At 29.7% G+C, this 13135-nt stretch overlaps 1 non-coding gene across 1 annotated transcript; it reads right to left on the reverse strand.

Annotated features, from left to right (window-relative positions):
- Window positions 1-2016: 2016 nt before the first annotated feature.
- On the reverse strand, window positions 2017-2088 carry TRNAD-GUC (transfer RNA aspartic acid (anticodon GUC)). Its single transcript has one exon. It is a non-coding gene; the product is annotated as a tRNA-Asp (tRNA).
- Window positions 2089-13135: the final 11047 nt, after the last annotated feature.

Genomic DNA, 13135 nt, shown 5'->3' on the forward strand with positions numbered 1-13135 from the left:
CCTTACTAGGCTTGCAGTAATGGTTCTCTCTTTCTCTTTCCTTCATGATGTCTCTTTAATCTTGTTATCAAAGTTGTGGGATCCTAAAGTCCATTGGGGGCTTGGTCTATCTTCCCTCCACCATGACTTGATGAAAGTTTTCAATGTGTTCACCCTTTGTACTTTACCAAGAGTATAATTGACTTCCTACTCTCACTAAAGTTGGGGCTAAATGTAGCGTCCTAAAATTGCACCCCTTTGCAATTTTGACCACATTTAAGGCCCCACCTTAGTGTTTTCACTCATATTCCTGATCTGGACTTTATTATGCTCATACCACTCAATTATTGTTGCATTTTTTAACTTTACATCAATTTGGCACCTCGTCCTAGCCCCAAAATAGGGTAGGACTAGGGCGTGGTGCCCTGGTACTCCTCATTTTGGGCCCCTCAAAAACCCAATTTAGCATTTAGAATTTGAGCAAGATTACTATCTTTGTGTCGGCTCATGTCAAAAAATTAATTAGTTTTCCTGATGGGAAAGTATAAAAGGAGACTTTACCCTCTCATTTGAGGACATACATCAATAAGGAAAAGCACACATATGACATCAAACATTCAAGCAATTTAGCAGTAATCAGTCTTCCTTCAAGTCTTGGAGCAACAATAAAGTCAAGATTCAAGCATTGAAGTAGACATTTTTCATCCTATTTTGTTGAAGACTTCATAAAACCCTAATCCAGTGTGGAGACAAATAAAACTTCACAAGGAGGTATATCTTTTGATTTTTAGTCACTATTCAACATCTCCCTCAAAAGGAAAATCTTCCATTACAACAATTTCAATTATCTTTATCTCAATTTCATGGTTAATTCCGAAACCGGGGTTTGACTTAGACATGCCCCTATTTCCAACCTATTTCCTTTTCTTTTTGTGCTTAGGAAATAGGTACGGAGCTACGATATTTAGAATCGACATTATTTGGAGAGATCAATCAATCCCCCTTTAGTGTGTGAAATGTTCAAAGGACCATGGCGACCACCACCATGGTCCCAACATTTTAGGTGCTTTTTCAGGGATTAGATCCATGTCTACGTACATTTCTCAGATCCGGGTGCATAGCTCAATACCGCATCTGTAGCTCACTATTTTTACCTTCATTTTCAACACTTTATCTTAATTTAGCAATTCAATTTATAAAAGAGGAATCCCAAATTAATCAATCCAATTAGTATTCAGTCTTAATCTTTGTTGATTTGTGATTCAATCAATTCGATTCCCCCTATTTTAAATGTAATGATCATCCCAAGCAAAAAATAGTGGTTTTCTCCCTTTAATGGTGGAAACCCTAATTTTTCACCATTACACTACTAAAAATAAATAAGTAAATAATTCATATAGAACTCTTTAATACAAATATTAAATATTTTTTAGTTTTCTAATTGTTTATTTAATAATTAAATATTTCTATAGGTATATTTTTAAATATTTCAAAAATAATAATATTCACTTTGAGAAAAAAATTGGAAGAGCAATAGACTTCACTTCCTTCAATCACCTCCAGCAAAATGTGTGTCCTACTCATAGGAGTAAGGATGTTGGTCTTGAATCTTGATTATGTTAATATTAGTCTTTTTTTTTTTTCTTGTGGATGAATGACATCATTCTTATCAATTGCTCTAACAATAACAACCACACTAAGAATAGTATTCCTCAGCGAAAAATATAACAAAAATATAATAAACTAACTAATAGTAAATTTAAAACAAAATATTTCAACAGTCATAAAGACTTGAACACAACTTTTTTATTTGTAAAACATTTAAATCAGTACATAATTTTAACCTTAAAAGTCTTATTCTCATTATTAAAATCTATTTCGTATGGATAATGTATTTGCTAGCATAAAGTCATCTTATTAATTCATACAAACTATAAAGAAGATTTATTATTTTATTGACAGCGTGCTCTCAATTTGTTATATATATATATATATATATATAAAAGTAATGTAGATGGCAAGCAGAAAAAGAACATACGCCGTTGCCGGGGATCGAACCCGGGTCACCCGCGTGACAGGCGGGAATACTCACCACTATACTACAACGACACCCACATGGTCAGTGAATTTCACAGTGCAATTAGTTTTAACAAATAGACACTTTTGAGTTCTGTTAACAAGCAGTTTGAATGCGTGTATCAATTACCATTACCATTCACCATTCCTTTCCATGCACCATTCTCTTTCATCAACATCGTCAATATATCATGAATACAAAGGTTTATTTTGGGTAACACAATTTTAACTGGTATTATTTAACAACATGATCTTAAATGATATTATATTAGATCATGAGTAATTTTTTCCATTCCTGGTCTTCATACGTGCTAATCAAGCTTATAGACGTTGTCATTTAATGTAGGTGTTTTAGTGCTTCAAAGTTAATTCAATACATTTGAAAACTTAATTTTGAAGTGCTTTTTTAAAGGGGTAAGAAGTTCTTAAAACAAATGAATCCACTTTGGGAGAAGGGAGACATTTTAAATCCATTTATTAAGTGATTATGCACTCTTAATTCAAATCTTTTGAAAATTATGAGAATCATAAAAATGAAAATGAAAATATTTGTCTTCATCTTAGGTATCAAGAAACTTTAAATAACATTAATAAAGAAAGTAAGAATTGAATTATAAGCTAATATAAATGAAGCTTTGGAACCTCTATTCATTATTTTACTTTTTAAAGAAGATTGGACCATCAATATTTCAATTTGATTTATTATTAATAGTAGTTTAAAAAAAATGGTTTATATTTGTAGTGCAAGATCACCAAACTCAATGACTTAACATTTCCATTTTTATCTTTCCTTTCCACTCTTCCCCACATCTTTACCTTTTTCAATCTTTGAAGTACAGGTAGAATAGGACACTTTAGCTATATAATATATTTTTATTGCATTCCATTGATAAATCTTCTTGGAATTTAAGAAATTCTTTTTTATGTATGTTTTCTCTTTTATAAGGGAATTGAAGCTAGTCATTGTGTGCAATAAATCATGGAAATGTTAGTCAATCACCATAATCCCTTACAAAATAGAGTCAATATTTAGTTATCTTGCAACACCTTATATTGTAGAGACTATTTCTAATGCTTTCTTTAAGAGAATAGAGTTAATATTTGATTATCTGCCAACATCAAGCTATAGTTTGGAGACTATCTCCAATGCTTTCTTTAAGAGATCTTGCAATTGTCTAGTATACATGTCTTAAAATTTGAGCTAACATTTAGCATGATTGTAAAATGATGGTGACATTTAGAATGTGTACTTTGACAATTTGTTTTCAATCTTAAACTATATTAAAATATCCCGTGTCCCTAAAGTAGAATAAAAAAATAGTGAATTCATCAAACTAGATAGTAGAAATACACAAATTGTAGAATAGACCTTATGTAAAATATATAGTTTAATTATCTATATAGTAGAGGTACACAAATTTACACTATTTATCTACATACATTTTAAATTGAACTAATAGAATTTTTCCTTTTATTTATAGTTTATTTTTATTTTTTTTAATACATATAGAACTCTTTAAAATATTTAATCTTACGACAGAAATTATTTTCTTCTATCTTTCTACCAAGAGTTCAAAAATTAATGAACTTCCACATGTAATAAAAAAATGAATAAAACTGAAAATACAATTTATGAAGAAACCCCATGGGGGCATTGATGTCATTCTATAAATAGGCCGACTATCTGTTATTTGTGACAGCACCTTTCAAACTTTCAGCATTGTTGGTGACTCCATGTTGTTAGTAGAAGCACATGCAGCCACAACATTAGTCATCTGTACCATATTTCTTTCATTTAAAATAGCTCATGAGGAGACAATGAAAATTATTTTCTCTCTTATTTATTTTTTCTGCTGTTCTATCATATTTTGTCTGACGTGAATACATTTCAACTTCTTTAATTAAGCTGATGCCATATAAATATATTTAAAAGGTGAATCAGGCTATACTTAATCAACTTTGTACACTAATTCACATATATTCACTATATTTTTCCTCATAAAAAGAGGAAATGATTGCATGTTACAAAGAAATTTAGAAAATCACGGTATTATATAAGATATCATAGAGGAATCAAATGACCACAGAATAGTTATGGGAATAGTTTTAGATAATAGAGTGTGTTTTTCATTATGTTTTGTTTTGTGAATAAATTTGTTAAATGATATGACTTAAAATAATGTATGATTATAAATAATAGATTAATATTTATTGATATATTATATTTATCTATAAGTTCATTAATATTCAAAAATATCATATTTAATCATGTAAGCATTTAGTTATTCAAAATTAACTCAATAAATTTGAAAACTTGATTTTGAAAAGCATGTATGATAAAAAAGGATAAGTAGACCAATGTAAAGAGGCACAAGCTAGCCAATATAAAATGCAAAGAGTTAATTTGAATTATCTTAAAATAGTATTAATCATGCAAGGTAGCTATAGAGCCCATGAGGTGGTAAAAGTGATTTAGATAGCGTAGAAGCAAAGTAGATAGGTAAGAAAATAACAAAAAAATAAAGGATAGATTGAGAATATAGGATGGTGATCCCTATATCACATAACCAAAGTTATTAGATGTATATTAATATTTATTCTAGGGAAAAGTTTAATTTTAGTTTCTTGATCAAATTTTTATATATAGTTATATGTATGATGTGCATATGTGTCTAAATATAGGTTTCTTTCTTTTATATATTCTTTTTTATGAGTAGCTGTGTGTAAGTTGGTATGCTTGTCTAATGCCTCTGAATGTTTTCATGCAATATAAATAAAATCTTTTCTTTTGTGTTGTTGTGTGTGTTTACACCACTTGTATTCGTGCATGAATTATAAAATCACAGAAAAAAAAACTACATCATAGCCTATATGTATTTTGCAGAGGAAGAAGACCATATCTCTTTGGAATTTCAACAAAGCTTATATGTATTTTGCAGATAATCATAAATAATGTGATTCTGTCACCGTGCAATATTTAGAGTCTAAAAGAAAAAGATTAATTAAGATTAGGCAAATTGTGTACATAATGGTAATTAAAGTAATACTACTACGGTGCACAATTTATAGTCAAAGTTAACTTGAGAACTATAAGTTTACGATATGAATAGGAAGTTGAACTTTTGTTGCAACATTCGAAGGAAATGTTGGGAAACAATAAAAAAATCACAATATGCTCAAAGATCTGTATGTTTGCATTATTCAAGTATTTTAAAATATATGTTTTAAATAATGAGATTAAAAAATTGTTCTTTGTTCCCCTTAATGAAACAAGTTTTGAATATTTTACACAGTATTTATGTGATAATATTTTTAATTTTATATAATACGAAATTATTTTTTCATATTAATATACGAATATATTTACATGTATTAGTTATTTTTATGATATTAATTTTTAATATTGGTATGTTCATATGTATTGGTTACTTAATGAGATTGGATCCTTATTTATATTAAGATTAGTTGATTAAAGAGTTAAGTTTTTTCAAATTTAAAGAAATGAAACTTTTTATATATTCAATTATCAGAGGAAAATTGTATTTCTTTGCTTCAAAATATGCATCAACATCAAATCTATTTGTTGGGGTATCCTTCTTAAATGTGGTTTAGTGTTTTTATTACTCTAATAGAATTATTTTTGTTTTAATCAATAGAGTCATCAAATAAACAATTGATGATTTTTAATACAAAAGATTTGTCGATTGAAATTTTGATGTGATAGATGCATTTGGAGAAATTGATCTACTGAGAATTGCCTCAAAATATATTACCAAAACACATAAATTTAAGTGATAGAGAAAGGATCTATGCACTTTCTCTATGCAAAGGTGCACTTTAGAAAGAAAGGAAAATGATTGCTATGAGTTCAAGAGATGTTTTGAATATAATATGTGCCAATAAAAATAACAAAAATGATGTATTGGAAAAACTAGAGAAGGATTACAAGGATGCAAATAGTTTCAAGTTGATCGATATAGAAGATAAAATCTAATGCACTAAATTATAGAAGGTAAAATGAATGTCAACATTCTCTTTATAATAAGACAACGAATCTCCCCAAATTAGAATTAATAATTACAATACTATTAAAAATTGAATCATGGCATTAGATAAAAACACTCAAATGCCCATTTATTTCACACCTATTATTTAATTTAAGAATACAACAACCCACATGTATATTTGAATCAAAAATAAGATTTTATTAGCCATAAACCATAAATAATGACTTAACCTCAATTTTTTTCTCCCAATACTAATTAAATTCCACTATTTATCTTTCAACTCACTAACCAAATTTTTTTGATTTTGAAACAACATAAATAAATTTGATTTTTACTATTAAAAAATCCAAAATATTATATCACATGTTCTTATTTAAAAACACATATAAAAAATAATCGTAATATTTGATACCTACAAAAAAATCATTCAATAGACAACATCTATTGATATCTATGTACATAAATGAAACTTCAGATAAAAATTAATCTAATAGTTTAATTAATATAAAACTCTACACAATCATTAAAAATTAAAAAAAATTATACAACTTTCTCTTATAAAATATAAGACCCAACCATGCGAATAAAAAAATATATTAAAATTTGTTTCACTTCATTTTGGTCTTTCTAAGTTCTCTAATTTGAGCTAAGAAAACTAGAGGTGTGTGCCTACTTCTTTCACTATCTTACTCACTCCTAGAGCTTAATATTTTCCAATTTTGAGAAGGATTTATATAGATCTTTCCAACTATACTATCAAATTGAGAAAACTCATAAGATTAGTAAATGAACCTTTAAATACAAAACTCTATTGTGAGTTGGAATGATTCCCCAAGGGATGGAGGCAATACTAATGATATTTATAAAATTATTTGGTGAATTTTTATTTTTATTTTTGAATGGAATAGATTGTAAGGAAGTGAACTTTTAAAATTGATTATTGAAATTATAAACTTTTTAAATATTTTATTATCTATAGATAAGTTTGAAGGAAAATATTAAACAGCATAAATTTTTTCCATCTCCATCTCAATAAGATGATTAACTCAAAGAATCTATGATTCTTTTCAATCTACAACTTTTCTACAAATTTTCTCTCCCAACTTTTCCACCTCGCCAACTCCCTTTATGATAATTTTTCTCTAATTTCAAAAGGAATTAGGAAGATATGGAATAAATAAATGAGTAATCTTATTCAATGATAAAAAATGCATTTATAATGCAACGATAAATAATTTAAATAAATATTAATCTTATTATTAGATATAACTCTTAGATCGTAACAAATATAAAATAACTAACATTCTTCTTATTATATTGTTCCGTACAAAAATACTCATGAAATCACAAATCTCACTTTTTATTGTTCCTACAAAAAAATACCCATGAAATCACAAATGTTACTTTATCAATGGACAAAGATAACCTTGAACATCCAAACATAACTATTGGAAGATCCATTTCCTACATCAATGAACTCCTCTACAAGATACAAGCAATTGTTTTAATGTTTTGGAATTCATTTTATTCCTTTCAAATGATTTTACTTCAATACAATCTGCATAATGCTTACAAGTTCTTTTGCTTCATTGATTGTATCATCAACCTTGTAATTATTAACCAAACTCAGCACAAATCTACTACTGTGAGATTTCACCTCAATAACTAGCACAGCACAAATCTACTACTGTGAGATTTCACCTCAATAACTACTACACCCATATATGTATCATACTTGCTGAGACGTCTCATGGTATACTTGAAGATTATTAGATTTAACATATCCGATCTCTTAAATGTTTCTGTCAAGAGAGGTAGCTACTTGTTTCAACACTTAAATTATTTTTTATTAAAACGATGCCCAAGATTCCAAATATCTGCAAATCCATCCGCAGTGATTTCGTCGACATATAAACTATCTAAAACACTAATTTCTAATCTCCAAAAGAAAAACAAAACTCCTCATATTTTAGTACTCGCCCCCCAAAAAACAAAAGTCCTTATATCTCCTATTAAAATTTTAGCCAATAGCACATAATGCAAAGTTAATCAAGAATTTAACACCACATCAAACTGTAATGAATTTACGAGGATTGGTGACAAGAATACACCACGGAGCCATCAATTCTTCTGTGGTCCTGAGGAAAAAGAAACAAACATTCCAAGAAAATACATGGTTCTCCTTGGCCTTGGAAGATTTATATCTTAGATTCTTTGTTCTTTAATGATATGACAGTCATAGAAGGAGAAAACTGTGCATAGCTATCTGGTTAGCTATCTTAGTACCATTTTGAAAATGGTACTGATCAGACAACTATTTGAATATATATATGGTATTCTTGATAAGACGATGACGCCTAGAGATTGTGGGATGATAGACAAGGTGGGAATGTGGTCAATGCCATCCCTAATGGCTTCTACAGATACTGATAATCCCGAAATATTGACATTTTTCTTGGCTGACAGAGAAAAAATAGTGTTACATTTTATCAATTCTAGAGATCTCGCCAATTGTGTAAAGGAAGTCATTCTTCTTATGTGTAACTTACTCTTATAGACCCTATTTAATTTGTATGGTAGAATTTGATAACTATATATCAATTATTCATCACCTTATTTTCCTTTATCAAGTTTCCATTCATCTTCTATAACCATCTCAAAATTTATATGTATTAATTCTTCACTTAATACCATCTTAAGTTACTTGTTATCACATTTATGCTTGTTAATATGATCTCTATAATATCAATTTACCATATATATATAAATTTATTATCCTCATCATCAAACTAATTAATTATCGCAACCTACACATATTATTCCAATTCTCCATGTTATAAATCATCACAGATGAAAATTTAAAATTACCCTCCAACAAATAGACCTTTAGTGATTTCCTTTCATGACTAATAATAAATTATTTTTATCTGTAATTCACAAACAGAGTTATGCCTTCCTATCATATCACTAATTCAACACCATTCAAAAATACCTCATTCACATGTACTCCATTAACTATCAATCTCACTCAAGATTTTCTTATAAAAAAATAATTATTACCATGCAAAATTATTTACTCCATCAAAGAATCCCCTATCATTATTTACAATCACATGTCATTCTATAAGCCATTATCTATCTCTGTTAGGAAAAAATTCAAATGCATAATGAAATGAGATACAACATGAATAAAGATCAATCTACAAAAGTAATCCTCATGAATAATATATAATCCATGACATCCAAGGAAATTTAATATTCTACAAAGATCATACCTATGATAAAGGAATCCAAAATGATCCTCTCATTCAACTCTATACCATCTATTATCATAAAGTTGAACTTGGTCCTATTCATTTTCCACCAACCTTCATTTTCCAATATGAGATAGATGTATCCCTTAGACAAATAGACCATCATATAAATGATATAGATCAGCCCATATATAGTGATAAATAATCTAATATGGTTCACATAACATTTCAAATTAATTGTCTAATAATTAGCATGAACAAGGATGAAGATCCAATATCATATCAATTAGGATCATCTTGTTCTTTCAAAGAAGGCTTTCCTTGAAAAGAGAAGGATTTTATTTATATAGTGATCCTAAAACGTTAGTCCTTATAAATAGGCCACTATTGGAATATCATCACACCAATATCTACACTAGCACCATTAATTGAACTAGAACTAATAATAATATTTTTAAAGGTTCCAACATTGAAAAATAAATGATAGAAAATGTCTAAAATAATTGTAATGAGAAAAGTTGTCCACTAGTAAAAATCATTTGTATGACACCTTAGAGTAATCAAAATTATCGAAACATTAAAAAAATGCACCATGCATGAGAATCAAAAGAAGAAATAAAAATGAAGAGAAATAATTCATATAATGGTGAAAACTATTCTTACAACATTTTAGATAAGTACCATAATGAAAATCTCGTAAACAAATATCATGTGTAAGTAATTATCTTTGTGTACCATAGAACTCGGGGGAAAGTTATCTCATCCATCATGCATTTTGTCATGACATTAAAACCTATAATGCCTCGCCAGGAAACCCCGAAGGGATTAAGCCAAAACACAAGAATAGAGTGCAATAATTTTTTTTTTAAAGATAAACACAACATTAAGATACAACGAGATATAGAAGATTTAGATTACATAGTGGAAGACATCAACTAACACCTAAAAAGTTTCCCAACATGATTACTTAATTACACATTTAACTTAACTCACACCATTAATCCAATAAGCTAATTATCTTAAAAGACGAGATAATTCTTAAACAAGGATAATTTCTTTATGAGTTGACAAAGATATAAAACACACGGTAATGTTTATCCATTATGATTCATTCATACCTTACATTCAAAATTTTCATTAAAATTTAAGCCATGCATCTAATTTAATAACACACTTTAATTTCATCATAAACTTATGAGATCTTTCCATGCATACTTAATTTCCTTTACAACAACTAAATTGATTACATTACTCTTAGTTACATTCTTTCATGATACAATTTACTGCATTTTAAAGGACGATTACATACATGCATCTAAGATTAATTCCATCTTATCCACTTATACATTCTATCAAAATGTCGATTCATACATGCTAACACTAAACATGAAACATAAGAATAAAAGCATCACATAGCACCAAAATGATCTCAGAGTTCACCCATAAAGGGCTACATCTCCGGGTCTGCTCAACTGCAAGACCCCTCTGATAATTAATTAAGTTAAGAATACATGAGGTTCTCATAATTTACAATCATGACATCAAGGTGAAACATAATCAATATACAAACGACCACATCGGTCAATAAATACATAAATGATCCCTGAAAAGGAAAGGATCCTACTGAACATAATCGAAGCTAATACAAAGGTTCAACTGAGCATCCACAAGACGGAGTCATCACCACCAAGGTCTAACATGAAACCAGGCACTCACAAGGCATAAGCAACAGGACGACCCACAAACATGCTCCTATCTAGACAATACAACCACACACTAGTGAATGTAGGGACAAGTATCATCACACAACCTGGTACGGTTACCATGGCAAGTCTTCATAGGTTCCAGCCCCATACACTGGGTTTCCTTGGCCACCTAGTCCAACCTCCGGCCCATCCAAGCCTCATGTGGACCCACACATCCTTTCATGAAGACAAGGATGATGTTTTGCTATTTCAGGCCTTCTCATAGCATGTCGAGTCTGTGTTAGCACTCATCTCATGTTTGAGGCACGATTATCTTACTTAGAGACTAACATTCTAGTCTACTGTTAGGTTATCACTTATTAGACTCACTTTCGATACGATTATCTTACTTAGAGACTAACATTCTAGTCTATTGTTAGGTTATCACTTATTAGACTCACTTTCGATGGGTTACCCAGCAGCCACTTTGGGTGCGGCCCCCAATCGAAAGCCACTTTCCCATACGACACTAGACTTATACTCAAGCGAACTCAAAAACCAAGGAATAAAAATGGTCAAGCAAATGGAGTTCAAAATGGAGGGAACAACCATTTGGTCAAACATGATTGAAGGTACACTCATTGACGGTGCTCTAACCAGAGACCTGACCAACTATGGTCAACCACGAATCATCATTCGACACCCACATAAAGGATATGACCAATACAACACCACAACAAAATAACAGTCAACTCGAGACCGAGGACAGAAATAGGTACCCAAATCAATCCATACGACAGGGTCCAATCAAACAAAGCAAGGCTTGCCATTACTTAAGCAAAAGTGAATATAAAAATTAAACTCGCATAGGCAATAACCAGAGGATACAATTTTTTCCAAAATGATTTAAACATTAAACGTCGATCAAGTTTCCTAAATGATCTAAGTTTTCCCAAAATACACTAACAGGAAAACATCATTGCAAGGTGAATACAATACCACAATTTGCAATAGTACCATTGTCTATTTCTCAAACAGAGGAAAAATATAATTAAACCATTCATTCTACTAAATGAGAATATCAGTAACTTAACAATTTTCCCAAATCATACTTAATTAAATTTCCAAAAGCATATCGTTTAAATTCATAATGTCCAATGATTAAATATTCATTTCTAACATTTCCAGATGGCCAATAACATTCAAATCTTCAAATAATATATACTTTATCTCAAAAATTTATCCAATTTAAACAATATTGTTTCTTTTTCCAAAAAGATGCTTCTCTAATAATACAGGTCCAAAAGGATTAAATATTAATTCATATATATTTATTAACTCATGGTTAATAAAATATACACAATTAATAATTAACAATGCATAATAATCCAATTAAATATTAATTAAAAAATATATATATATATTAATTTTCATTAATAAAATACATATTATTAATAATTTAATAATGTACAACTTCCACATTAAATATTAATTAACATATATATATATATATATATATCTATTTCCATTAGTAAATATATATTAATATTAATTAATAATTAATTAAAAATTTTATATAAAAAAATACTTTTAAATAATAAATTTAGTTATTTATTTATTTTAAACTAAAAAAAAAAATTAAAAAAAATACAAAAACAAGGGAGGGTGGCGAGGTGGCCGGGCCCACCTCCCTAACACGGGGGTTGGGTGTGCAAACCCCAGTCGTGGGTGACCCTAACCGCAAACGGCGCCACCGCGGGGGTCGCAGGTCTCGCGGTGCCTACGCGGCCACTGTGGGGGTCGCCGCTCCTTGCAGCCGCCGCGGGGGTCACAGTGAGCTGCGGCCACCGCCGTGGTGCGGCCTGCGCAGGGGGAGGAGGCAGGTAGAGCTTCGCTCCCCTCTCTCCAAACCCCAAAATAATATTTATTTATTTATTTCACAATACAAATTTGTTATTTTGTTAAAACAAATTCGATAGAATATACATATTTTTATTTTTTGATTTTCTTTTCAAAACACAAACACCCATTTGCTTAAAGCAGTCTCATAATGGGACTTAAAATAAAAATTCGTAGCAAGAAGAGATTTTCTAAAATTGAAGGAATTTGTGGAATTACCATCCAAATAAATAAT

The sequence above is a fragment of the Cryptomeria japonica genome, chromosome 10 (genome assembly GCF_030272615.1).
Source record: "Cryptomeria japonica chromosome 10, Sugi_1.0, whole genome shotgun sequence".
Taxonomy (NCBI): domain Eukaryota; kingdom Viridiplantae; phylum Streptophyta; class Pinopsida; order Cupressales; family Cupressaceae; genus Cryptomeria; species Cryptomeria japonica.